This window comes from Equus asinus, unplaced genomic scaffold (genome assembly GCF_041296235.1).
Source record: "Equus asinus isolate D_3611 breed Donkey unplaced genomic scaffold, EquAss-T2T_v2 contig_803, whole genome shotgun sequence".
In the NCBI taxonomy this organism is placed as follows: domain Eukaryota; kingdom Metazoa; phylum Chordata; class Mammalia; order Perissodactyla; family Equidae; genus Equus; species Equus asinus.
In genome coordinates this window covers 2,713,867-2,738,759 of record NW_027225520.1, presented here as the reverse complement: position 1 = coordinate 2,738,759, position 24,893 = coordinate 2,713,867, and the positions used below count along the sequence as shown (strand labels likewise).

At 39.0% G+C, this 24,893-nt stretch overlaps 1 protein-coding gene and 1 long non-coding RNA gene across 3 annotated transcripts in view; both read right to left on the bottom strand.

Annotated features, from left to right (window-relative positions):
• Positions 1-24,893, bottom strand: part of LOC139044380 (sodium/hydrogen exchanger 9B2-like) — a 54,606-nt gene that overhangs the window by 28,482 nt on the left and 1,231 nt on the right. Inside the window, exon 2 of the mRNA XM_070503876.1 lies at positions 878-1,048. The gene's annotated coding sequence lies outside the window, so the exon portion shown is untranslated. The remainder of the gene's footprint in view (positions 1-877; positions 1,049-24,893) is intronic.
• Positions 9,045-23,677, bottom strand: LOC139044383 (uncharacterized). Of its 2 annotated transcripts, XR_011501334.1 has the most exons (4): positions 23,538-23,677; positions 13,360-13,499; positions 12,509-12,688; positions 9,045-11,767 (listed from the first exon to the last, which is right to left on the bottom strand). It is a non-coding gene; the product is annotated as an uncharacterized lncRNA (long non-coding RNA). The 2 variants fall into 2 exon arrangements; XR_011501333.1 differs by lacking the exon at positions 23,538-23,677 and having other exon boundaries at positions 13,360-14,901.

The following is a 24,893-nucleotide window of genomic DNA, read 5'->3' as shown; positions in this document are numbered from 1 at the left end:
CATGCTGAGGTGGTGTCCCACATAGAGGAACTGGAAGAACCGACAACTGGAATATACAACTATGTACTGGGGGGCCTTGAGGAGAAGAAGAAATAAAAAAAAAAAGAAGATTGGCAACAGATGTTAGCCGAGGGCCAATCTTTTGAAATAAAAAAAGGAGATGTGTGCAAATATGCATGTGTAAAAGGTACATGGTTTTTAAATAAAACTTAATGATTTATAAATCTGTGAGAAAGGGACACAAAATGTCTTTTGTGGTATACTGAAAGTAGTACACTGAAATTTTGTAATATGGAATTTTTAAAAGAAACATTAAAGATATAATACCTAGTTTTAAGACTAATTTTTACGTGTCGTATCTGCACAGTTCTCATGGCCTCTGGAAGAATAGTTTTGTAATACATGTTGGAACTTCACTCGTTTGTCAATGATGTGAGTGACTGACAACATATTAAGCCCTGGGCTGCAGCATTTGCTGATTTCTGTATTACAGATACTTCTACCAGGGCTGATGTTAACCTACCAACCTGACGTCATTGAACGTGGAGCTGGGAACAGATGGGCAGTGACACACCGTGATATAGTATTTCCATAATCTCAAGAGGAGAGATAAGAGGAAAATGTAGTAAAATAATTAAGAAGTGATTGGTTTTGAGTATTGCTCTTGTGTTTAATGCAAGTTATTTAATTGTAAGTATATATAATTTAATTTTCAAATTGCTGTTTACCAACTGGCTCATAAAACTCATCACAATTTAACAATCAGCTTTAAGGGCCAGCACAGCAAATACAGAAATAGTTTATTCCTTTATTTCCCAAACTACTATTTTAAAAATATGATTTACTCTGAAGGACACAGGAAGTGTTTGGTACTTACCAAGAAGAGGAGGTAGTGGAGGCAACGTAGGTAACTTAATGAGCCCCAAAAGTTTCCCTCCAAAGATGGCACAATAGAACAGGATTATAATTCCAAATAGGTTTCCTCCAGGAAGACATTCACTGCCAGTAATTGACCACACTACAGCCCACAGAAGAACAAGGATGGTAACTGAAATAAACCAGGAAAACTTCTATCAATAAGTTGTCATATGTCGGTTTTGATATAATCTAAAAGTTTTTAAAAATAAATACTGAATACACATACAAATATTTACAACCATGTGTAAGTTTTGAAGAACACCAGTGATATGAACAACTGGGTAATTACCAACCATCTGAAGAAATAGGATACTACCAGTGCCTTGAAGGCACCTCTGTGTTCCTCTTAATCCCATCCCCCATCGCCTTCCACACTGCTACAACTACTACCTTGAACTTTTTTTCTTTTTACCATTCCCTTATTATTCTTTTTAATTTTACTATAAATATATCAGTAGTTAATAAAAAGAGAAACAATCACTATCTTTAACCTCTTCACAGGAGCATGAGAATACTTGAACAACCACACTCCCCTATTTTAGCTCTGCCTTGAATTAAACATTAGCATTGTTTCTCTTCTATGTTGACGTTTGTTTAGAATTACTCAGATACTTACCTTTTTGGGGGGCCATCATTCATTGTGGCACCTCAAACCTTTCCTCTGGGACAATCATCTGGTTACCTGAAGTATTTGCTTTAGTAGAGGCATTTCTGTTAGAATGCAAAATATGTTTCCCTGTTTCAAAAACCTTGTGTTCTACAAAATCAGACACTGAAAACAAAAAGACTTATGGGAAAAACAGAGTTGGAGCAGACGACCCAAAACTCAAAACTCAAAACTTGTGACCAAAGCACTAAAAAACAGTAACAATTCTAATACAGTATCAGCACAGTTAAATCTCTACTGACATCGCATCTAAAGTCAGTCTCTTCTTTGCAGACTTAAACCCTGGAACCACACTTCCTTTTTCCCGAGATGTAGAATCTTGAGGGCATTTGCTTTAAATAGAGAGCAGCTCCATCAAAATCTTATGCAGATTGTAGCTTATTCATCAAACAAAGGTTTGTTTGTTTTTAACTGAGGGAAAAGTGTTGGCAGCTTCTTCACCTGTACTGTCAGCTTCTTCATCCACGTGTGGTTTCATTAGATAGCTTAACATTGTGGGAAGTTTAAAAAGTCTTTGAAGCCCCTAAACCAGCAACTAACTGCCCAAAAAGAACGCACTTTCACAGAGATTTCAGCTTTTTAAAAGGTCCTCAAGTTGATAAGGCTTTATCTTTAATTGTAAGAAAACATCTATCTGATTTTTGTTTTCAATTCACTTTGTATTCACTTGCTATTGCTTGATGATGAAAAATACTAAGGTGACAGGAAAAATTATGTACAAAAATGCAAATTCCATCTGGCACTCACACAATTCCCTATTTACCATCGCATAAGAGCTAATTGATGGTACAGAAACTCTCTGTAGCAAAGCATGTTATGTTTCTCATAAGGCTCTGTTGGTAGTAAAGTCTTAGTTTTGTCTGAAATTATCTTCATTTTCATTCTTAAGACAGAGTTTTTCTGCATATACAATTCTAGGTTGAGAGTTACTTTCTCTCAGGTCCTTGAAAATATTACTCTTTGGCTTTCTGGCTTTCATTGCTGCTTTTACGTCTAATTTCTGCTTTTTTAGGGAATTCTTTTTCTTTGGCTGTTTTTAAGATTTTTTCCTTTTCTTTGGTTTTCTGCAATTTCAGTTTGATGTATTTAGGTATGACTTCCTTTCGGTTTGCTTGGGATTTAAGTTTTTCACTAATTCTGGAAAATTCTCAGTCTTCATTTCTTCAAATATTTCCTCTTCTCCATTCTCTATTCTCTTTTTCTGGAACTAAGATCAGACAGTCATACTCTTCTCCATGTTGCTATCCCTCATTTTCACATTTTCCATCTTTGTGTGAACTGCATTCTAGATAATCTCTTCAGATCTCTTACTAGTTCACCAATTCTCTTGTCACTTAACCCACTGCTTCATCTATCCACTGAGTTTTACATTTCAATTACTGTACTATATCTTTCATTTCTAGAAATTCGACTTGGTCGTTAGCAAAATGTTTGTTTATTTTTTAAAAATAGTTCCTTGTTTTGTACTTATATTTGCTATCTCCTCTTTAATTTCTTTACAGATACCAAAAATATTTTCTATTTTCTGATAATGCAAATTTTTGAAATCTCTGTTTCCTTGTGCATGTTGTGATCTTTTAAAATTTGTTGTGACAGTGACCTCTTCCTTGGAACTTTACCTTTGGGGATTGTTGGAGCCTTAGGTTGAATGTGAGTTTTCCTGGATCGGATCTGCATTTGCTTCTACCATGTGCTTAGAAGCTTCCAATCTGGGATCACTTTTAGATATATTTTCAGCTTGTGTTTTTTATGTGAATTTGGAGCACAGATCAGCATGGAGTTACACATTTTTAGTGGGACGCTCCTCTCCCCCAGCCAGCACCATAGTTGAGATAGGTGTGGGTGCAGGCCCCATCTGCAGCTGCCACGCTGGGCTCCAGCTTTGTGTGGGTGAGGGAGGATGAATGCTCCTGAGACTTCTGCCCACCTGGACCAGCTCCAGCGCAGCCCCCTATGCTCTCAGGGCCTCAGAATGACTCTCAAGCTCACAGGTGTTTTGCAGAAGCCTCCAGGGTGAAGGCCAGCTTGAGTGCATATTTATCTCCTCTGCTCAGTTTGGTTTTGGTGTCCAATGACTTCCTGTTTTCTTCACAGAAAAAAGGTACATTTAAAAAGACTTAAAATACTGTTTTCATCTTGGCATAAGTGAGAGAATTGTTCACTGAATCTTGTCTACCATACTGCTAGAGACTGAATCTAATGCCCCAGTTTTTACATCCTCACAGAATTCTTCCTGATTTTCTAGGCTTATGATGATGTTACAATGAAATAAATAACTTAAGGCCTTCAGTATTTTCCAGTTGGCTATAGGGGCTGAAATTTCTATACAGTATTGAAGGTATAATGGGAAAGTAGGAATTACCAGCTACTAAATTTTACTGTATCACAGCATGAACCTGATTTTATACTAAATTCAGCAAGGTAGTTTTCTACTTCAAGACCACTTTTAAAAAAAATCTCTAATTTTCCTTTCCTCTCCCATACTCAAAATTCAGTTCTAAATACACAGTAAATATATGTGTATAAGGTTTCTCTAAATCATCTTTAATTTAGTTAATAATTTACTTCTCATTTATGATTTTGGAAAATCATTTTTTCACATGTAAGATTGACTTCTTAAGACAAATACTTATGTATTCTGAATGGGCACAGGAAGGAGTATAGGAGAAAGCCCTCTTGTGAGCCTCAGGAACAGAAGTACAGAAAACAAGAGAAGAGGTGCTCACACACGTGAGTCCACTTCTCAGGCAGCTGATGGACAACGATTACAGAACTCAAAACAGTGAGTCTCCAGACCACATCGTTCATTTACACCTTTCCTATGTCAATCTGTATCAGTTTTCCTGTAAATGTTTTAACTAGAAATGTGCCATAATTTGAAGGGTAAAAGTTTAAAAAAATAATAAAAAGGACAGAAAAGGTATTAAATTATCTGTTGCCTTATGAACTAGTGTACATTTTGGAACCTGGTTTTCTCCATGTGTTTTAAATAAAGTTTGAGATTTTTTTCTCATGCTAGTTTAGAAAATTAACTAATTTCAGTAAAAACATATCCAGAGTCTAAAGTATAACATACCATTGTTCCAGTTGAGAATGGTAAAATGTCTTTCATTTTCATTTCGTGAGCTTCAGAGCGTACATACACACACAGGTACATTCACACACTTCTTTTTTGAACAAAAAACAGCATTACTGAATCTGAACATCCATTTATTAATCAAATTGATATCAGCTTAATGTTTGGCTGCCTCCAAAGACCAAATCCATTCCTAAAAGACAAATATACCCCAACTCTAACAATATCCAAAATTGTGCTGAGATAAATTCTCAAGGAAAAATCTTCCAAATATTTTTTTTTTTAAATTGAGATTCATAATAGTTTGCATCATTGTGAAATTTCAGTTGTACATTATTTCTTGTCTGTCACCACATAAGTGCTTCCCTTCATCTCGTGCCCACCCTCCAGCCCCCTTCCCCTGGTAACCACTGAACTATTTTCTTTGTCCATGTGTTTGTTTATGTTCTGCATATAAGTGAAATCATATGGTGTTTGTCTTTCTTAGTCTGGCTTATTTCGCTTAGCAAATAATACCCTGCAGGTCCATCCATGTTGTTGCAAATGGGAAGATTTTGTCTTTTTATGGCTTAGTAGTATTCCATTGTATATATGTACCACATCTTCTTTATCCAGTCATTGGTCGTTGCGTACTTGGATTGTTTCCATGTTTGGCTATTGTGCATAGCGCTGCAATGAACACAAGGGTGCATATGTTACTTTGGATTGTTGATTTCAAGTTGTTTGGGTAGATACCCAGTAGTGGCATAGCTGGGTCACATGGTAGTTCTATTTTTAGTTTTTTGAGGAATCTCCATACTGTCTTGCATAGTGGCTGCACCAGTTTGCATTCCCGCCAGCAGTGGATGAGGGTTCCCTTTTCTCTACATCCTGTCCAACATTTGTTGTTTTTGGTCTTGGCAATTACAGCCATTCTGACTGGTGTAAGGAGATATCTCATTGTAGTTTTGATTTGTATTTCCCTAACAATTAGTGATGTTGAGCGTCTTTTCACGTGCCTGTTGGCCATCTGTATATCTACCTTTGAAAATGTCTGTTCATATCCTCTGCCCACTTTTTGATCGGGTTGTTTTTTTTTTTTGTTGAGGTGTGTGAGTTCTTTATGTACTTTGGATATCAACCCCTTGTTTGATAAATGATTTGCAAATATTTTCTCCTAGTTGGTGGGTTGTCTTTTCATTTTGTTGATGGTTTCCTTTGCTTTGTAGAAGCTTTTTAGTCTGATGTAGTCCCATTTGTTACCTTTTTCTTTTGTTCCCCTTACCCGAGTAGACACGGTATTCAAAAAGATGTGGCTAAGACCAAAGTCAAAGAGTGTACTGCCTGTTTTTTCTTGTAGGGGTTTTACGGTTTCAGTTCTTACATTCAAATCTTTAATCCATTTGGAGTTAATTTTTGTGTGTGGTGAAAGATAATGGTCTACTTTCATTCTCTTGCATGTAGCTGTCCAGTTTTCCCAACGCCATTTATTGAAGAGACTTTCCTTTCTCCATTCTTTGCTCCTTTGTCAAAGATTAACTGTCCATAGATGTGTGGTTTTATTTCTGGGCTTTCAATTTTGATCCATTGATCTGTTTGTTTTGGTGCCACTACCACGCTGTTTTGATTACTGTAGCTTTGTAGTATGTTTTAAAGTCAGGGTTGTGATACCTCCAGCTTTGTTCTTTTTTCTCAGGATTGCTTTGGCTATTTGGGGTCTTTTGTTGTTTCATATAAATTTTTGAATTCTTTGTTCTATTTTTGTGAAGAATGTCATTGGGATTCTGATTGGGATTGCACTGAATCTGTAGATTGCTTTAGGTAGTATGGACATTTTGACTATGTTTCTTCTTCCAACCCATGTGCATGGAAAATCTTTCCATTTCTTTACATCTTCCTCAATTTCTTTCAGTAATGACTTATAGTTTTCAGTGTACACATCTTTCACCTACTTGGTTAAGTTTATTTCTAGGTATTTTATTCTTTTTCTTGCAGCTGTAAATGGGATTGTATTCTTGATTTCTTTTCCTGCTAGTTCATTGTTAGCGTATAGGAATGCAACTGATTTTTTAAAATTGATTTTGTACCCTGCAACTTTGCTGTAGTTGTTGATTATTTCTAGGAGTTTTCTGGTGGATTCTTTAGGGTTTTCTATATATAGAATCACATCATCTACAAATAGTGAAAGTTTCACTTCTTCCTTTCCAATTTGGATTCCTTTTCTTTTTCTTGCCTAACTGCTCTGGCCAAAACCTCCAGTAATATGTGGAATAAGAGTGGTGAGAGTGGGCACCATTGTCTCGTTCCTGTTCTCAGAGGAATGTCTTTCAGTTTTTCCCCATTGAGTATGATGTTGGCTGTGGGTTTGTCATATATGGCCTTTATTATGTTGAGGTAATTTCCTTTAATACCCATTTTATTGAGAGTTTTTATCATAAATGGATGTTGGCTCTTGTGAAATGCTTTCTCTGCATCTATTGAGATGATCATGTGATTTTTATTCCTCATTTTGTTAATGTGGTGTATCACACTGATTGATTCATGGATGTTGAAGCATCCCTGCATCCCTGGAATGAATCCCACTTGATCATGGTGTATGATTCTTTTAATGTATTGCTGTATTCAGTTTGCCAATATTTTGTTGAGGATTTTTGCATCTAAGTTCATCAGTGATATTGGCATGTAGTTTTCCTTCTTCGTGTTGTCTTTGTCTGGTTTTGGTATCAGGGTAATGTTGGCCTCACAGAATGTGTTAGGAAATGTTCCCTCTTCTTCAATTTTTCAGAATAGTTTGAGGAGAATAGGTACTAAATCTTCTTTGAATGTTTGGTACAATTCTCCAGAGAAGCCATCTGGTCTTGGACTTTTGTTTTTTGGGAAGTTTATGATTACTCTTTCAAGCTCTGTACTTGTGATTGGTCTGTTCAGATTCTGTTTCTTATTGATTCAGTTTTGGGAGGTTATATGAGTATAGGAATCCATCCATTTCTTCTAGGTTATCAAATTTGTGGGCATACAGTTTTTCACAATAGTCTCTTATAATCCTTTGTATTTCTTCCGTATCTGTTGTAATTTCTCTTTCATTTCTAATTTTATTTATTTGAGCCTTCTCTCTTTTTTTCTTGTTGAGTCTGGCTAAGGTTCTGTCAATTTTGTTTATCTGCTCAAAGAACCAGCTGTTAGATTCATCAATCCTTTTTACTGCTTTTTTAGTCTATATTTCATTTATTTCTGCTTTGATGTTTATTATTTCCCTCCTTCTGCCGACTTTGGGCTTTATCTGTTCTTCTTTTTCTAGCTCTGTTAGCTGTATGTTAAGATTACTTATTTGAGATTTTTCTTGCTTGTTGAAGTGGGCCTGTGTTGCTATGAATTTCCCTCTCATGACTGCTTTTGCTGCATCCCATAAGAATTGGTATGTTGTATTTTCATTTTCATTTGTCTCCAGTTATTTTTTAATTTCCTCTTTGATTTCTTCAATGATCCAATGGTTGTTCAATAGCATGTCCACATATTTCCGACTTTCCCAGTTTTGTTCTTGTGGTTGATTTCTAGCTTCCTAGCATTGTGGTCAGAAAAGATGGTTGGGATGATTTCAATCTTCTTGAATTTATTGAGGCTGGCCTTGTTATCCAACATATGGTCTATCTTTGAGAATGTTCCATGGGCACTTGAGAAGAACGTATATTCCGCTGTTTTTGGATGGAATGCTCTATATATGTCCATTAACTCCATCTGGTCAAGTGTTTCATTTAAATCTGCAATTTCCTTGTTGAATTTCTGTCTGGATGATCTGTCCCTTGAAGTAAGTGTGGTGCTGCGGTCCCCTACTGTGATTGTGTTGCTCTTAATTTCTCCCTGTAGGTCTGTTAATAATCGCTTTATGTACTTTGGTGACCCTGTGCTAGGTGCATATATATTAATAAGTGTTATGTCCTCTCGATGGAATTTCCCTTTTATCGTTAAATACTGCCCCTCCTTGTCTCTCATTGTCTTTTTTAACTTGAAGTCTGCCTTGTCTGATAAAAAGTATGGCAACCCCTGCTTTCTTTTGTTGGCCATTAGCTTGAAGTATTGTCTTCCATCCCTTCACTCTAAGCCTATGTTTGTCTTTGTAGCTGAGGTGCGTTTCCTGGAGGCAGCATATTGTTGGGTCTTGTTTTTTAATCCATCCAGCTACTCTATGTCTTTTGATTGGAGAGTTCAGTCTATTTACATTTAGAGAGATTATTGTTATATGAGGGCTTAATGCTGCCATTTTATCTCGTTTTCTAGTTGTTCTATGTTTCCACTGTTTCTCTTCCTTTGCATTTCTGACTGCCATTTCATTTTGTTGGTTTTCCAAGAGGGATTTCTCAGTTCTCTCTCTTTGTGAATTGTGGTTTTGCTCTGATTTTTTTGTTTAGTGGTTACCGTGAGGATTGTATCAAAGATATTGGAGATGAGACAGTCCATTTTCTCATAGCCTCTTATCGCCATTAACCTAAGCAAGTTCCTTCCATTTCCTCTCCCCTTCTGGGTAATTGCTGTTACACAATGCTCTGTTTTTAATTTCCTGAGTTTGTGGCTAAGTTGAAGTGTTTATCATTGCTTCTGATGCTTTCTTTCCCTTTCTCTTTTAAGTTGTAATTGAGTCTTTACCTTCCTATTCTGGTAGAGAGCTGCAGGTTTCTGATCATGTCTGTCTATTTACCTTCTTGCTCAGAGCTTTGTAGACCTTCGCCTTTTTGTTGCCAGTGTGAGGGCATCTTTAATTATTTCTTGTAGGGGAGGTCTGGTGGCAGTGAACTCCCTCAGCTTTTGTTCATCCGGGAAAGCTTTCACTTCTCTATTGTATCTGAGGAAAAGTTTTGCTGGATAGAGTATTCTTGGCTGAAAGTTTTTGTCTTTCAGTATTTTGAATATATTATTCCATTCTCTCCTAGCCTGTGAGGTTTCTGCTGAGAAATCTGCTGAAAGCCTGACGGGGCTTCCTCTGTAGGTTATCTTCTTGTACCTTGCTGCTCCTAATATTCTTTGTTTATCCCAAACTTTTGCCGTTTTTACTATTATATGCCTTGGAGAGGGTCTTTTCACATTGATAAAGTTGCGCATACGATTAACTTCGTTTATCTGTAAATCTGAAACCATCCCCATGTTTGGGAAGTTCTCAGCAATTATTTCTTTGAATAAGCTCTCTGCTTCTTTCTCCCTCCCTTCTCCCTCTGGGATACCTATAATCCTTATGTTGCTTTTCCTAATTGAGTCAGATATTTCTTGAAGAATTCCTTCATTTTGAAAAAATCTTAGTTCTGTCTCCTCCTCCACCTGTAGAATTTTTACATTTTTATCCTCAAGAAGACTAATTCTTTCCTCCATAAGATCAATTCTATTTCTTAATGATTCTAGATTATTATTTGTGTTTTTCATATCCAGAATTTCTGCTTGATTTTTTTTATAGTTTTAATCTCTTTGGTGAAGAGATCCATTTTGTTGCTGGGCTCCTTGAACTGTCTTTCTGTGTTTTCTTGTAAATCGTTGAGTTTCCTTATGATGGCTATTTTGAATTCTCGGTCATTTAGCTTGTATATTTCTGTATCTTCCATGTTGGTTTCTGGAGAATTGTCATTTTCCTCCTGGTCTGAATTGTTGCTGCAGTTTCTCATGGTGTTTGATGAACTAATCTTTTGTTGTGGCATTTGTGGTATTCTTAGGATGCAGATTCCCCCTGTTACCGCTAGCGGGGAGCAGGAGTAGTGTTTCTGGCCGTACCCCATCTGCTGGAAGCTGTGGGGGTATTATGGGTGCTTGCCCCAGCCTGGGATGCATTCAGGCACTTGTGTGGACTGTCCTTGTCAGGCGGGGCTTCCTCACTAGGCTAGGGCCACTCTTTGCTGCCTCAGGGGCACTCTGAGCTCCCCCTCTCCACCGGAAAGTGATCACCAGTGGGCTCAAAGCTACCTCACCTATTCCCACAGCTGCCTGGGACATGTTCCCTCTTTGGGAGCACTCATGTGTGCCTGGAAGTGTTTGTCCCAGCACAAAAATCTGCTGAGGTCCCTTATGATCCACAGTCCGTGGTGCTACTGAGCTTGGTGGGCAGGGCTTCCAGGCAGAGACCTGAGCTATGGCTGCTCCTTGACAGCCCTGGGGCATGGTGGGCTCCCCCTCCCCGCCAGGAAAGTAAGTGCATGTGGGTTCAAAGCTGCCACACCTATTCCCACAGTTGCCTGGACTGGTTACCTCTTTGGGAGCACAGCTGCACTGTGAGCATTCATGCACACCTGCGAAGTATTTGCCCCAGCTTGGAAATCTGCTGAGGTCCCTGTTTACGATCTGCAGTCCGTGGGGCTGCTGAGCTTGGTGGTCAGGGCTTCCCTGCTGGGACCTGGGCTATGGCTGCTCCTTTACCGCACAGGGGTGTGGTGGGCTCCCTCTCTCCACTGGGAGATCAACCACGAGTGCAGGCTAAGGGTTACCGCTGCCTCCTCTTATGGTTGCCCTGCTGCGTGTTCCCACTTTCCAGGTGCTTGCACCAGGTTGGAGTGTTCGTGTTGCATGCACAGGGTTAGCGGGGAGAACAGGGTGTGCTCACCTGTCTCCATCACTTCCTGGGGGGCCAGTCCACCCACCCTCAGATTTATAGCTGCGTGTGTCTCTCAGGCATCCTGTTGTGCTGTGTGGGTTTCCTCTGTTGGTCAGTAAGTGTCCATTTAGTTATAACTCAAAAGGGAGAGCGAGGAAGGGACTAGCTCACTCAGCCATATTGCTGACGTCACTCCTCCCAAATGTTTTAAGTAATAGCAGCTCTATGGGAATAAATTGAATTGCAAACGAGGATTCTTCCTTATAAAATGATGTGACATTTGGAAGTGTAGCTGTGTTGGCTTAAACCTTAGTTGCATTACTTAACAGTAATAACAACCAACATTTATGTAATGCTTTTCTGTTTACAACTGATTTCTCAATCACTTTTCTCATTGGAGGTCTAACATAATCCTGTGAGATTACTCTGACGCAGAAGAGGAAAAGGTCCTTGATCTCTGCTCTTTTCCTCTTTCTGACAGCTGGAATGGTGGTGACCACAGTGCTCTTGGAAGCCCTCCATGTTGAAGATGGTGGAGCTTTTCAGCCTGGGCCCCTAGTGACTGTGTGGAATAAAGACACATACCATTGTGAATTGTTCACCCAGTAACTTTTTTTTTTCTTTTCAGAAGGGAAGCCCACCTGTTTCTACTCTCCCCTTTTTTTCTTTAAGATTTTATTTTTCCTTTTTCTCCCCAAAGCCTCCTGGTACATAGTTGTGTATTTTTAGTTGTAGGTCCTTCTAATTGTGGCATGTGGGACGCCGCTCAGTGTGGCTTGATGAGTGGTGCCATGTCTGCGCCCAGGATCTGAACTGGTGAAACCCTGGGCCACCAAAGTGGGGCTTGCCAACTTAACCTCTCGGCCATGGGGCCGACCCCTCTTTTTTTTTTAAATATGGTTTTAAGGTATCCTTTTTTTGGTGAGAAAGATTGGCCCTGAGCTACCATCTGTTGCCAATCTTCCTCTTTTTTCTTGTTTTTTTCCTCCTCAAAGCCCCAGTACGTAGTTGTATATCCTAGTTGAAGATCTTTCTAGTTCTGCTGTGTGGGACGCTGCCTCAGCATGGCTGGATGAGGGGTGCTACGTCTGCACCCACGATCCGAATGGTGAAACCCTGGGCTGCTGAAAGGGAGCATGTGAACTTAACCAGTACATCACCTGGCTGACCCCACCTAGTAGTTTTTATGTGTGAGAGAAATAAACTTCTTTTTGTCCTTTAAACCATATTATTTGAAATCTTTCATTATATGACAACTTCATCTTTTACCATCTTTCTGAATTCACCCGTACCATTTACATACCATTTGTTATCACTCTATCCAGTAAACCATGTGGAGGCAAGCAAATGTTTGTCTCAGTCTTTGCAAATGAGTTGATTCAGTTGGTGTTTCCTGCAGCCTTTTTTCACTGCTACTCAATAGGTTACTTCCTTCTGTTGGTTCATTTCCCTCTGTACCTTTGAGGTTCATAACTGTCTCCTCCTGTGTTTAAAGCAATTAAAAAAATACTTAAAACTGTATATTTGCTGTCCATTTTTATACTCACTGAGCCACCACATCACGAATAAAATTTCCATTATTAGAATTAAGGGTAACAGTTCATAGGGGAAATATACAGCTTCATTTCTAGCTAATCAGCTACTGCTTGGAACAAGAACTCTCTTAGGGGTGTTTACCACTGAGTCACTATTGTAGCATTATAAATGCCTGAGTCACATACAATGTCATTACATTTGCAATACTGTTTAAAAATTAGCCTATTTAAGATATGATTCAAAGCAATAGTTGGTAAATATATCAAAGTGGTTCAGAAAAAAAATAACTATCTGTGATGAAAAACAATTCACATTCATTCATCTACTTAAATTTAAGCAATAAAAACAGAGAGGGAAGAAACCAGAAGCATTCTAGGGTTTAGGCTGCGAACACAAAGCATTTCACAGGCTCTCTATTTCTGCAGTTTTATGTAGGGCTAGCTGCTAAAATGACTGGGAAAATTGGTAGTCACACCTACTGTACAAGCTTGGGGATTAAGAATGGGAGAATTGTTAACTGAGTGACAGAGAACGAAGAGGACACGTTGCTATCATAGATTTGGAAGTCCCTTCCTTAAGGAAATGGTTGAGACGGTCTACACTTGATCACAGATTTACCTGGGTTTCTTGATCCGTAGAGGCTATGTTATTCATCTCTGTGGATGGTGCCAAATCTTCATGTTCAATTGTCTTATCTTCATTCTCCATGATTGATAATTAAGAGTAAGATGATAGAGGGAAAAGGAACAAGATCTGTTCTGAAGGAGAAACAGTATAGATATAGAATAGCAATTTGGGATTTAAATAAATGAATCAGACAGCAATTTGAGCCATTTAAAGGAATGAATTGTACTTATTTTTCCCCTTAGAACTCTGAATGGCTAAGATATTTTAGATTATTCTTAACTTTCAATTGCTAATCTTTTCTTTGATTACAATATATTATCCTATTGCTTATCTACCTTTTTATCTCTCTTAAAAAAGCCCTTGTTGACCATCATATGTTCATGATTTCTCTCCCATCCTGTTTTTTGAGTTATACTTTACACATTCCAGGCAATATTACTGTTAAATTGTCCTCTGTAATGGGCCAACTTGATGAAGCAGGAAAGCTCCAGGTAATTTTCCAATGTTGATAGAGGAAATGAGTCACCAAAGAGAAATCTATGGACTCCATCATTTTCAGAGAAACCAGAGTCACTAATTCCTGCCCGGCTCTTATTTCTGAATTAAAGTAAAAAAATACAACATTGATTGAGTAGCCACAATGTCTTAGACACTATAAGTGCTATGGTAGTCTCCTGCTGGTTATTATGGGTAACTCAAAGATTGCCAAAACACATTCTTTGTTTGCCATAGGCTTATGGTATGCCAGGAAACATAAACTTATACCAAGTAACTAAAAACTTGTAGGGCAGACCTACAAGGTTGGCTTCGTAAACACCCACTTCAACCTTTTCTCCCCTGGCTGCCCAGGCTATAGAGGCTGAAAAGCCACATAATCCAATTCTTAGCCATGTTTGCAGCTAGAGGTAGCCATGTGTCCCAGCTCTATGTAATGAGACATAAGTGGGAGTCCCTGGGAAGGGCTTTCATTCCCAAATAATAAGGGAAGGACTTTTGAGAATCATACTGTTTACTTTTCACCTCTAACATTTCCCTTTCTCCTTCCTTGGATGTAGATACACTACCTGGGGGACAGCAGCCCTCTTTCCACCAAGAGAATAAAAAGCCTTATACCAAAGAGAGTACAGAAGTGGAGTGGGTTCCCTGATGACATCCTTGAGTTGCTGCATCAGTCTTGGGCTGCCAAGCTTTGAGGTAATGGTTTAAACCACTATTAGTCAAGTTTTCTTTTTACTAGTAACCAAAGTTATTCCTAATGCAACATGTATGATGAATATTATAGTAGAGGTACAAACTACAAACCTAGGTAGGACCAAAGGAAAAATTATGTAAGATAAGGGAAAATCTAATTCAACACATATTTAAGTGCCTAATATGTGCCAGGCACTATGCTAGGCCATAAAGACAAAGATTAATTAGACAGGACTCCTGCCTCAAGGAATCATTTTCTGTTTAACAAAGTGCCAAGATGTTTGAATTTAAAATTTCAAAGAAAATTATATCCTTTCCACCACGACCACCATCACCACCACCATTTTTCTTCCTTACAAAACACAGTGTTAGCCAGAAAGGCATCTCAAAGAACCTTCAGCTTGATTTTTATTATGTATAATAAACATATGCATATATGATGACATATTATATATATGTATATATAATTTTTTGAATTAAAAAACTTACTCCAAAATTTAGACTCATAATGAGAAAGAACAGCATTTTGACAGGAAAATGTTGGGCTCAGAAAACCCTTGTCTTAAGGGCATAGAAGCATGAAAGCCAGTGGGGTGTGAGGGAAACTTTGCTGCTCCCACTTTGCATGTAGGAGGAGGCTGAGAGTAACGGGGGAGGAGGGTAGAGATTTGGAATATCACGTCCAAAACCATGGGGCTTGGCCTTTACCCTCTGTAGAGAATGACCCTTCATCTCAGAGTAAGTGACCAGGTCTGCTGGCTCTGGAGTTGGACAAACCTGGGTCTGAAGTTCAGCTCCATCATATACCAAATCGCTTAGCCTCTTTCTAACTAATTCCTTATCTACAAAATGGAGACAAGAGTAGTTCCAACCATGCACACGATAAGCATCCAACAGTGTTGGTTATAAGCCACTCATATTCCTTCTCTCTAATTATCATAAATCTCTAAGAATCCTTCTGCTTTTCCTATTAACCTTGAAGAATTTATTACTTAAGCCCATTGATTTTCTTTGACCATATTTTTTACTTCTTTCTGTCAAGGCCAGCTTCTTGATTAGGTGGATGTAACACTCACCACTGTCATTTCTTCACCTTTTTCTTTAGTAGAATTACATAGAAACTCTTGGGCAGCGCCACTAGAACTACCTCCACCAAATTCTCAAAATCAGCCAATTATGCTACTTACGAAGAGTATTTTTAAACAGCCAACAAGTACAACTGATTATTTCTAGTAGAGATAAACTATTGACTAAAATGAAGCCTTTGAGAATTTATTTTATTAATGTTATTCTGGTCCTTTTTAACATAAATGATCAAAACTTGGTGTGTTGCACAGTATATGATATTTGTGGAAATACATAGTTTTGTGTTTCAAAAAAATTTCCCTATTCTCCCCTAAACTCCACCATGAATGCTAAACTACTTATCTGCAATCAGAGCAGTATTACAAAGAGGAAAGGTAAAATAAAATGCCAGTCTTTTAGTAAGTCCAGTAAAGCAACTTACAGCTGCTCAGCTTTGTTTATTCTCTGCTGTTTTCATTTCCAAAAGAACACGTAAGCTATCGTCAGAAACCCACTTAAATTTAGAAAAATCACAAAAATGTAACTTTTACTTAAAGCAACCGTGTTCATGGCATTTACTGTTCATAGTCATTGGATCTTAAAATTACAATAGTATATCACCTATTAAGAAAGCAGTTTTGGCAAAGAAATCAGAAAATATGCAGAAATGACTTTTTTTTAAAGACTGGCACCTGAGCTACCAACTGTTGCCAATCTTTTTTTTTTTTTCTGCTTTTTAACTCCCCAGATTCCCCCCAGTATACAGTTGTATATTTTAGTTGTGGGTCCTTCTAGTTGCAGCATGTGGGACGCTGCCTCAGTGTGGCCTGATGAGCGGTGCCATGTCTGCACCCAGGATCTGAACCAGCGAAACCCTGGGCCGCCGAAGCAGAGCGTGTGAACTTAACCACTCGGCCACAGGGCTGGCCCCCAGAAATGACTTTTGAAGGGCCAAAAGAAATGTGATGAAATCCATTAAAAAGTAGAAAGTTTATACCCCTTACTCAGAGAGAGGCTCTCCAGTCCTCATTCAGAGCCCATTAACTCTTATTTTGAAAACAACTCTAATGACTCTGCTCATCTGGTTTCCAAACCCTCAGAAGATAAGACGTTATAAATTAAAACAAACGAATGAAGAGATTGTAAAGAAGCAAACTGACAACAGCACGAGTGACAGCTGACAGTGAAAGAGATGGAAAAGAGCAATCTAGGTGTACAAAACGTGGGGATAAATGTCTTTTCCACAGGAGTATTTACAGTTTTGTCCTGCCAAGTGTCTCTTCCCCTCCTTTTTTGGCAACAGCACACTAATTTTCTCTTGTGGAATCCACAGCTCCCCTAGTCTCCATCCATGGTTCATGTGAGGCTCACGTCATCCTCACCTCCCCAACCCCCTACTGCACCAATGTTCCAGAGAGGGGGACAGGCCTAGACAATGAGGAGCTCCTTCCCTGGTCACACTGACTGTTCTAGGCATGAGCAAGTGACTCATACCTGGCTAATGAGAGTCAGCTTTATGGTGTTTCCTGGAATCACTGGGAAAGAGCTTGCTTTCTTTTAGAGTTGCTAAGCCCAGACTTGCTGTTGACAATCTTTGTGACATATAAGAAAAGCCTTCCAAAGAATGATCATAGAGCAAAGCAGATTCTGAATATGCAAAGAGAGAGAGAGAGAGAGAGCTCCAGATTAATACTCATATTGTTGGTACACCTAGAAGCAGCTCCTTTCAGTTAGATGAGCCAATTAATTCCTCACCAGTTCGAGCTGGGTTCCTGTCACTTGCCACCAAATGCATCCTTCATAAGAACCTTCATACCTGAACTGCCCTGAAAGATCCCCAGTATTATAAGAGATGTTTAGAAAGGTGATTCTACATCTCCAAGAAAAAGAAAAGAAAAGAAAAGAAAATGATGTGGAGATATTTTCTGTTATTAAAGGCATTAAAATATATAATACAATTTAGAGATTTTCTTTAAAGAGAATGTTAAAATAAGCAAAAATCTGGTATTCAATAAAATAGGTGTCAGTTATCCAAAAAATAAATTTAAGTGAAATGCTCTTTTTTTAAACAATGTTGGTTAAATAAAATACTCTAGTTAATGGACCTTAATTATTTTTTCATTGTGTTCACGGAAGACTTTTGAAGTCCTCAGTCCCAGGGAAGGTTTAAGAGAGCTGTTAAGCATCTGAGATGCTGAGTATCTGGGATGGAAAAATGAAAAAGTGGGGAAATTCAGAGAAACTAGGTGGTTTCCAAGAAATTAAGAATCACAGGGTAATGGTATAAAAAAAGTTGGAAAGGTCTTTAGAAATATCCTAGTCTAATCTCTTTAACATTCAAATGAGAAAACTACTGCCTAGAGAAGCTAAGTAACTTTTTCAACTAATAGCCAATGTCAGCCAAGCCTCACAGTAAAACCGTGTAAAAACTTGTGAAATGAGTTGGTTCTTTAATCTGTATCATTGACTTCATGCATCTCTACCAAATCACTACATTATATTTTTACATTTTTGCTATAATATTTTATTTAAAATCCCACTCATATATACTCATAGTTAATTCTAAGTTTGAAAACACATTCCACAAGAAGTTTGAAAACATCTTCTACAAGCAAATACAAATATTTTTATTTTCTACCTTGTATTATGTTCAGCTTTACTCTTTCCCATTGTTAGAAATGTTAATAGAGTTTATTATGAATAAAAAATTGTACTAACCTAAATGGTTGTACAACATTGGTGACAAAATGAATGGAACAAGAACTTTTGTCCTATTCTCATGACAAATATTATTTACATATTCTCAATTAATAGTTAACTGGCTGACACCTTGCCACTTAACCATGTCTTAAGATTCTAAGAATTAAGGAGGTTTTCTTTTAAAAAAATCCAGTTAAGCTGAGAGGCTTTGAGAGATTTTTGTTTATCAGAAAATTACACTGAGAACTCGGAAGATATTTTAGATAAAAGCGCCTATACACAGAAACAAGTTTTTTTCTGCTTCTCCATCAAGGTAGTGCCTTATTCAGACTGATATCACAACCTGTACACTATATTAGGAAAAAAAACCTATCCTGCGTCAAATGGTGAAATTTTATAGATTTCATAAATTCAGTAAATAACATGAATTTAATCAAATTCTGTGACTCAAATACAGATTTCAATAGAAGAAGGAGGTTTGACCTGAGCCCAGGGACGTGGCTGCTAAGACCATCTGCCTGTCCACTTGCATGTAGGTCAGTAGGTCAGGTGTCACCTGCATACACACGCCAACGGCTGCTGACTCTCTAGCATTCTTAGTATACAGAATTTCCTACAGGACTGACCCAAACACTTAGAAACAATCTTGGCTCAATTTGAGCTTTGCTTTCCAGTATTATGGATATATGCCACCAAAATCATAGAGCTGTGGACCTGAACAGTTTCCTTAGTCTTTCCTCCAAACCTGAGAGAAAACTGCACATCAAGAAGATGAGCAGTTCTGTATATGAGTATGGATGTAAATAGAGAAAAAAGGTCTGTTAATAGTAGTTGCCTTTGGGGTGGAAAATGGAATTGAAGAGGTTGAAATTTCATTTTCATTCTCTATATTTCTGTACTGTTAGGATTTTTACAAGAAGACTTTCTTACGCAATTTAAAATACATTGAAAAAATTTATGCAATTCTTAAAGCTTTAGAGAAAAGGAATACAGCTTTCCTTGGTAACACTATTTTTCAGAGATAGAATCTCGTCATTTGACTTTAGGTAACTTAATCCCACCCGCTACAATTTAAGGTCATTTTTGTTTTTGTGGTTAAGAAAATGGAGAACTGCCTAGAATCTTCTACAGCAGTTTTCAAATATTTCTTAAGCCAAAAATCTTTCACCAAATGAAACCTTTTCCTGAAACCCAACAAATGGGACAGAGAAAAGGTGGAGCTGAAGGAGCCTATCACTTGCCCTGCTCCTTCTGGCAAGTGAAGCACAATTAAAACCCTTTTGTAAACACGCTTTCACATAGAGGAGATGTTTGTTAAATCAGCCTTCTCTTTTTCAGGTTATCTTATTAATCTAAATGTTTAAAGGTGCTTTCTGCGGGCTGGCCTGGTGGCACAGTGGTTAAGTTCACACGTTCCACTTCGGTGGCCTAAAGTTCCCCAGTTCGGATCCCAGGTGCGGACCGACATGCCACTTGTCAAGCCATGCTGTGGCAGGCGTCCCACATATAAAGTAGAGGAAGATGGGCATGGATGTTAGCTCAGGGCCAGCCTTCCTCAGCAAAAAGAGGAGGACTGGAGGCAGATGTTAGCTCAGGGCTGATCTTCCTTAAAAAAAAAAAAGTGCTTTCAGTAATATTTCAGAGGAAATAAAAGAACTATGATTTGCAAATGTCCAAAGGCTTACTGCTATCGACTGAATTACTGCTAAAAGATCATTACATGGATAAAGGCTGATTATTCCTGTTGTTTGTTGTCTGTGATATGGACTGTCCAACATTTACTGGGATGTTCTTATTGAGAATTTACATATATTGCTGGAGTACAATATGTGCTGTATTCGTACATTTGAAGGAGCATCTCCAGGACTGTTCATGAAGCCTTCTATAATGATTACAATGATAAACATCACCTACCTTCGGGGTTTATCCATTCACGTGTTGAAAGGGGGGGTTCTCAGTCTCACGCAGTACTTCTATATAGAACATACAGAAACCTTCCAGTTCCTGGGTCCTGCTAACCAACTCTGATCTAAGGCTCATTTTCCAAAAGGAGCACTGCCCAGCCGTGACGAATTCAGATCAAGTGAAGAGTAGGGCTTAAAATGTCCTTGATAAATAAGTACTGAAACGACTGAGAATGTTTCCCTGAACAAGAACGACCTCATCTGAAAGTGTTAGCGTGCCAACCACATGGGACCAAGTTATCAGAGAAAAACAACTGCTCTGCTGTTTGGTTAACTGATACAGACACGTAAAGTAAAACACTGTATAATGAGATATGAATGAAAGGAAATTATCCCTAGGTAAGAAAGGACCCAGTACTTGCTTTTCTCCTTTGTAATCTCTCTCCTCACCTAGGAAAAAAGCATTTAATTGAAAGTTTAAAATATTATTTCTAGGCCTACTACAATCAGAATCTCCAGAGACTGAACCCCCCAAGTGTGGCAGACAGGACTTACTAACTACCTAAAACCACTGCTCAGGCATGCCGGTGGGGCCCTCCTCCACCCCAAGGGGTAAATCACGACTGGGCTAAATCAATCTCTCTAACACCATTCCTCTCTGCCGGCTGGTGGTTCAGAGCTGAGCGTAATTCACTCTGTCCAATGAAGTTTGTGAGCAAGGCTATTGGAGGCCACTGGGTAAGACTCCTAATAAAAAGACAGGGAAGCAAGAGAACCCTCTCCTCTTTGTGCCTTTAAATTGTGTGTGTGTGTGTGTGTGTGTGTGTGGAAATGGAGCTGTGGAGGGGCACTATGTTTCTTGGAACTCTAGCAGCCATCATTCACCCATGAAGAAAAAGGCAAGATTGGCTCATAGAAAGTGACCTAGAGCCTGATATCACTGGGGACCGAACAAACCCTGGACACGCTTACCTTCAGACATCTTGTTGTGTGGGAAAAATTAAACCTGTATTTTTGAAAGTAATTTTGGCCAAATATCCTGTTACTTGCAGCCAAAAGCACCCTAACCAATCCAACAGGTGATTCTGACGCAGAGCCAGCTCTGAGAAGTTCTGATGAGGAGCAGTGATGAGGGACCTTTGGCTCACACATATCTATCTCCCTAGCTTCTTGACATGGTGCAAAATCTTCAGAGGACACACAACCAGAACACTGCCTTTGTATTGATATATCTCAACAAATAAACCGAAAATAACAATTTTAGTAGCTAAAGACCAATACCAAGGTTTTTAGGACCACCCTTTTAGTCAATAGAGATCATATACATTGTAAAGTTGCATATTTTCCCTCCCCATCCCTGAAGTTCATTTGTAATATTTGAATATCGAATTAAAAAAAATTGGGCTTATAAACATGTGATTGTTTTCTAAATTTCTACCCATGAAACAAACAAAACAGTAACACAACACCACTACCATCCCTGCCTGCACTTCCTTTTTGCTCTCTCTACTTGGTAAAATTCTATCAGTCATTCAACATTTAACTTACAAGTCACCTTGTCAATTAGTATTTCCTAACTCCACATAGACTAGCTCTGTCCCTCTTTCTTCTCTCTGAGGACTCACTCACTTATTTGACAAACATCTATTAAGCTCTTGCTATGTTCTAGTCCTTGTGCTGGGGATTCAAAAGTAAACAGTCTGACATAGTTCCTCTACTCAGAGGTTAAAACCTAATCAGAGAATGACAGATCATTCCTTAAGCAACTATAATAGAATGTAGTAAGTTTCAATTTGGGGCACATAAGACAGCAACCCCATCACTTCAAAATCAGTGACGTTCATCAGACTTTCACTGGATAAGATACCAAGATGACTGAGATGCAGTCTCTATTCTTTAAGGGAGGCACAGAGACTGATATGTGTTCATCAAACCAGTTTCCCCTGCTGCCTGCGCACACAGGTATTTGACATTTCCTAGCCTCTCTTGCAAGTCAGTGTGGCATGTTACTGAGCTCTGGCCACAGGACGTGGGCATGAACAATGTCTGCTACTTCTACTCTTCACTTGTAAGAAACCTCTCATGCAGTCTTCCACATACCCTCTCTTTTCCTGTCCATTGCCTGGAAACTAAGGACTCGACGGTCTTAGGGGATGGCACAGCCATAATATAAAAAGAGTGTGGGTTCCTGAATCACTGAGTAGAAGGCCACTAGCTGAACACCTGATTGAACTTTCCATGAGGGAGAAATAAGCTGCCTCTGTGTTGTTACTGAGATTTTGAGTTTATCTGTTATAGCAGCTAGTGTTACCTCAAGGTAATTTAATTGTGATGTGAGAAGTACAGTCACATAGTTAAACGGAGAAAGGAGGTATTGCCTACTTGGCTGGGGTCAAGCCTTGAAAGAGGACCCACTCTTGTGAAGAAAATAAAGACCAGTACAGGCAGAGAAACCACAGGATTAAAGGATGAGAGGTGAAAGAGAATGTGTCTGTAGGGAACTCTGTGTATATCTGCATCAACTACACCATAAACGGCAAGATGCGGAGTGGTTAGAGGACAATGGGATTAATCCTTACTGTAAATCCTGTGTCACTGCCTCCTAGTTGGGCCATTTGGGGCAAGTTACTTAACCAGTACAGATAAGTTTCTTCATCAGTAAAATGGTGAAAATGCCTATGTCACAGAAAATCTTAAAAAAGTACTAAGTACATCATGCAGTCCCAAAATAGTCCCCTCAATGCTTTCTCCTCCTTTTATAGGATTTTCCCTGAGAAGAAAGCATACATGTGCTGAAGGGACACTGGTAAATTCAAACCTTTCAGTCCTTCATGTAAACCACAGAAAAATAAAGGAATGGATTTCGAAAAAGGCAAAGAGCTTTTATGATATCAACAAGATATCTTTAATAACTTTATAAAGCTGTTAAAAACTCTTTAGAACTTATCATAATTGTGCTTTCTTTAACATGCAGGATACATGACTCTAAAAACACTGAGAACACCACCGCCTCACACAAGTGCATATACAGGCAGCTCCATTCCCCACATACTGTGTTCCTAGGCTTTGTGTGCAAAAGATGTAAACCCTTTCCCCTAGAGGAAACATCTGTTCTATCATTGGGGTCTGTGAGCAGCCTATCAATTATCAATAGGACTAGGAAACAGTTGGGCATGAACCAGATACTCAACAATTTCTTGTTACAGAATACATTCTGTAAATGTTTTAAATGAAGAAGGCGTTTACATTATATTTGTACAGCAAGAGATGTCAGAGATAATCTAGTCTATGCGTAACAAACTCAAATACCTTCAGGGATAAACTCAATGTGGGGTCTGCAGCACCCGGTGAGGGCACAGCCCAGCTGAAGGCATCAGATCACTGCAGGCCCCTGGGCCTCATCTCATGTCTTCACTTCCCATCAAAAGAAACTGAAGAGATTAGGTTTAGATGACTCTTGGAGGCTACAGAGCAAACATATTAATGAGTCAGCGCAGAAAATAGAAACCACTCCAGGTATTTTAAGCAGAAAGAGATTCTACAGGGAATTGAGTGAACTGTTGAAAAGGCTAGAGAGCAGGGTCTACGCTGGGCCTCCAGGAAGGACTTCTAGAACACTAGTAACTGAACCACTGGGGAATGTACTATTTTTGCCTCAATCAGGAGACCCCACAGGGACTACAGCGTTCAAGAACAACACTGTAGCTGAGACCCAGAGAGGCTGGGATCTGGAAGCTGCCTGGACAGAGAACACAGAAGATGTTTCCCACCTCCCTCAACCACCTCCGGACAGCCAGAGAGCTGGTGCTTCAACACGACAACGCTGACCTGGCTGTCCCTGCTGCTGTAAGGCCCTCCCAACACCCACAGTTCTGGAGACTGGACACTCGCATCTCCTGCACCGTCCTTGTCAACAGAAATTCGCCAAAAATAGCAGGGAGATGCCTCTGCCTCATCCCTGCCTTCGAAATCTCAGGCAAGTCATCTACTTGCCAGACGCTAATTTTACATCCAGAACTCTACCTGCGAGGGAGTCTAGGAAATACTTTAGCTTTCCAGTTTCGCCTGTACAAAGAGGCATACAAGAAGCAAGCAGGAATGGATGTGAGGGCCAAACTTCCACATCCAGGATAGCAACTTTTGGTGTAGGCCCCAGGGCTCAGACCTACATCATCGACCTTTTCCCACTTATTCTACAATGCCTTCTAGGGAAATCCTAAAAAAAGGAAAAAATTAAAAAATAAAAATACAGGCAAAATATGCTGGAAAATATATTATGCGATTCAGTCACTTTGCTCACATCATTAGCATACCATGAATCCACTACCTAATTTTTTGTTAGGTATATTCTGATCCATTGGATTTTGAGTTACTGAATGGCAGAAACTTTATTTAATTCATATTTGTATCTCCTGTCCCCATGCCTGCGTGGCCCAGAGAAGACACACGGGTACTTGCTGAATTGAAACGTTACATTCTTGACTTGGAGAGAAACAGTAAACTAGAATTTCACGAGAGCACTTTGTAGCAGCAATAACTTCAGGCGGAGGCCCCATTAGAGAGATGGAGTGGGGTTGAAAAGGGCTTTTAGTCTTTCAGTGGAAACAGAGGTTGACTTGTCTCAGTAGGGTATCTGCCTCTCTCTATCCACTCATGTTATCCATT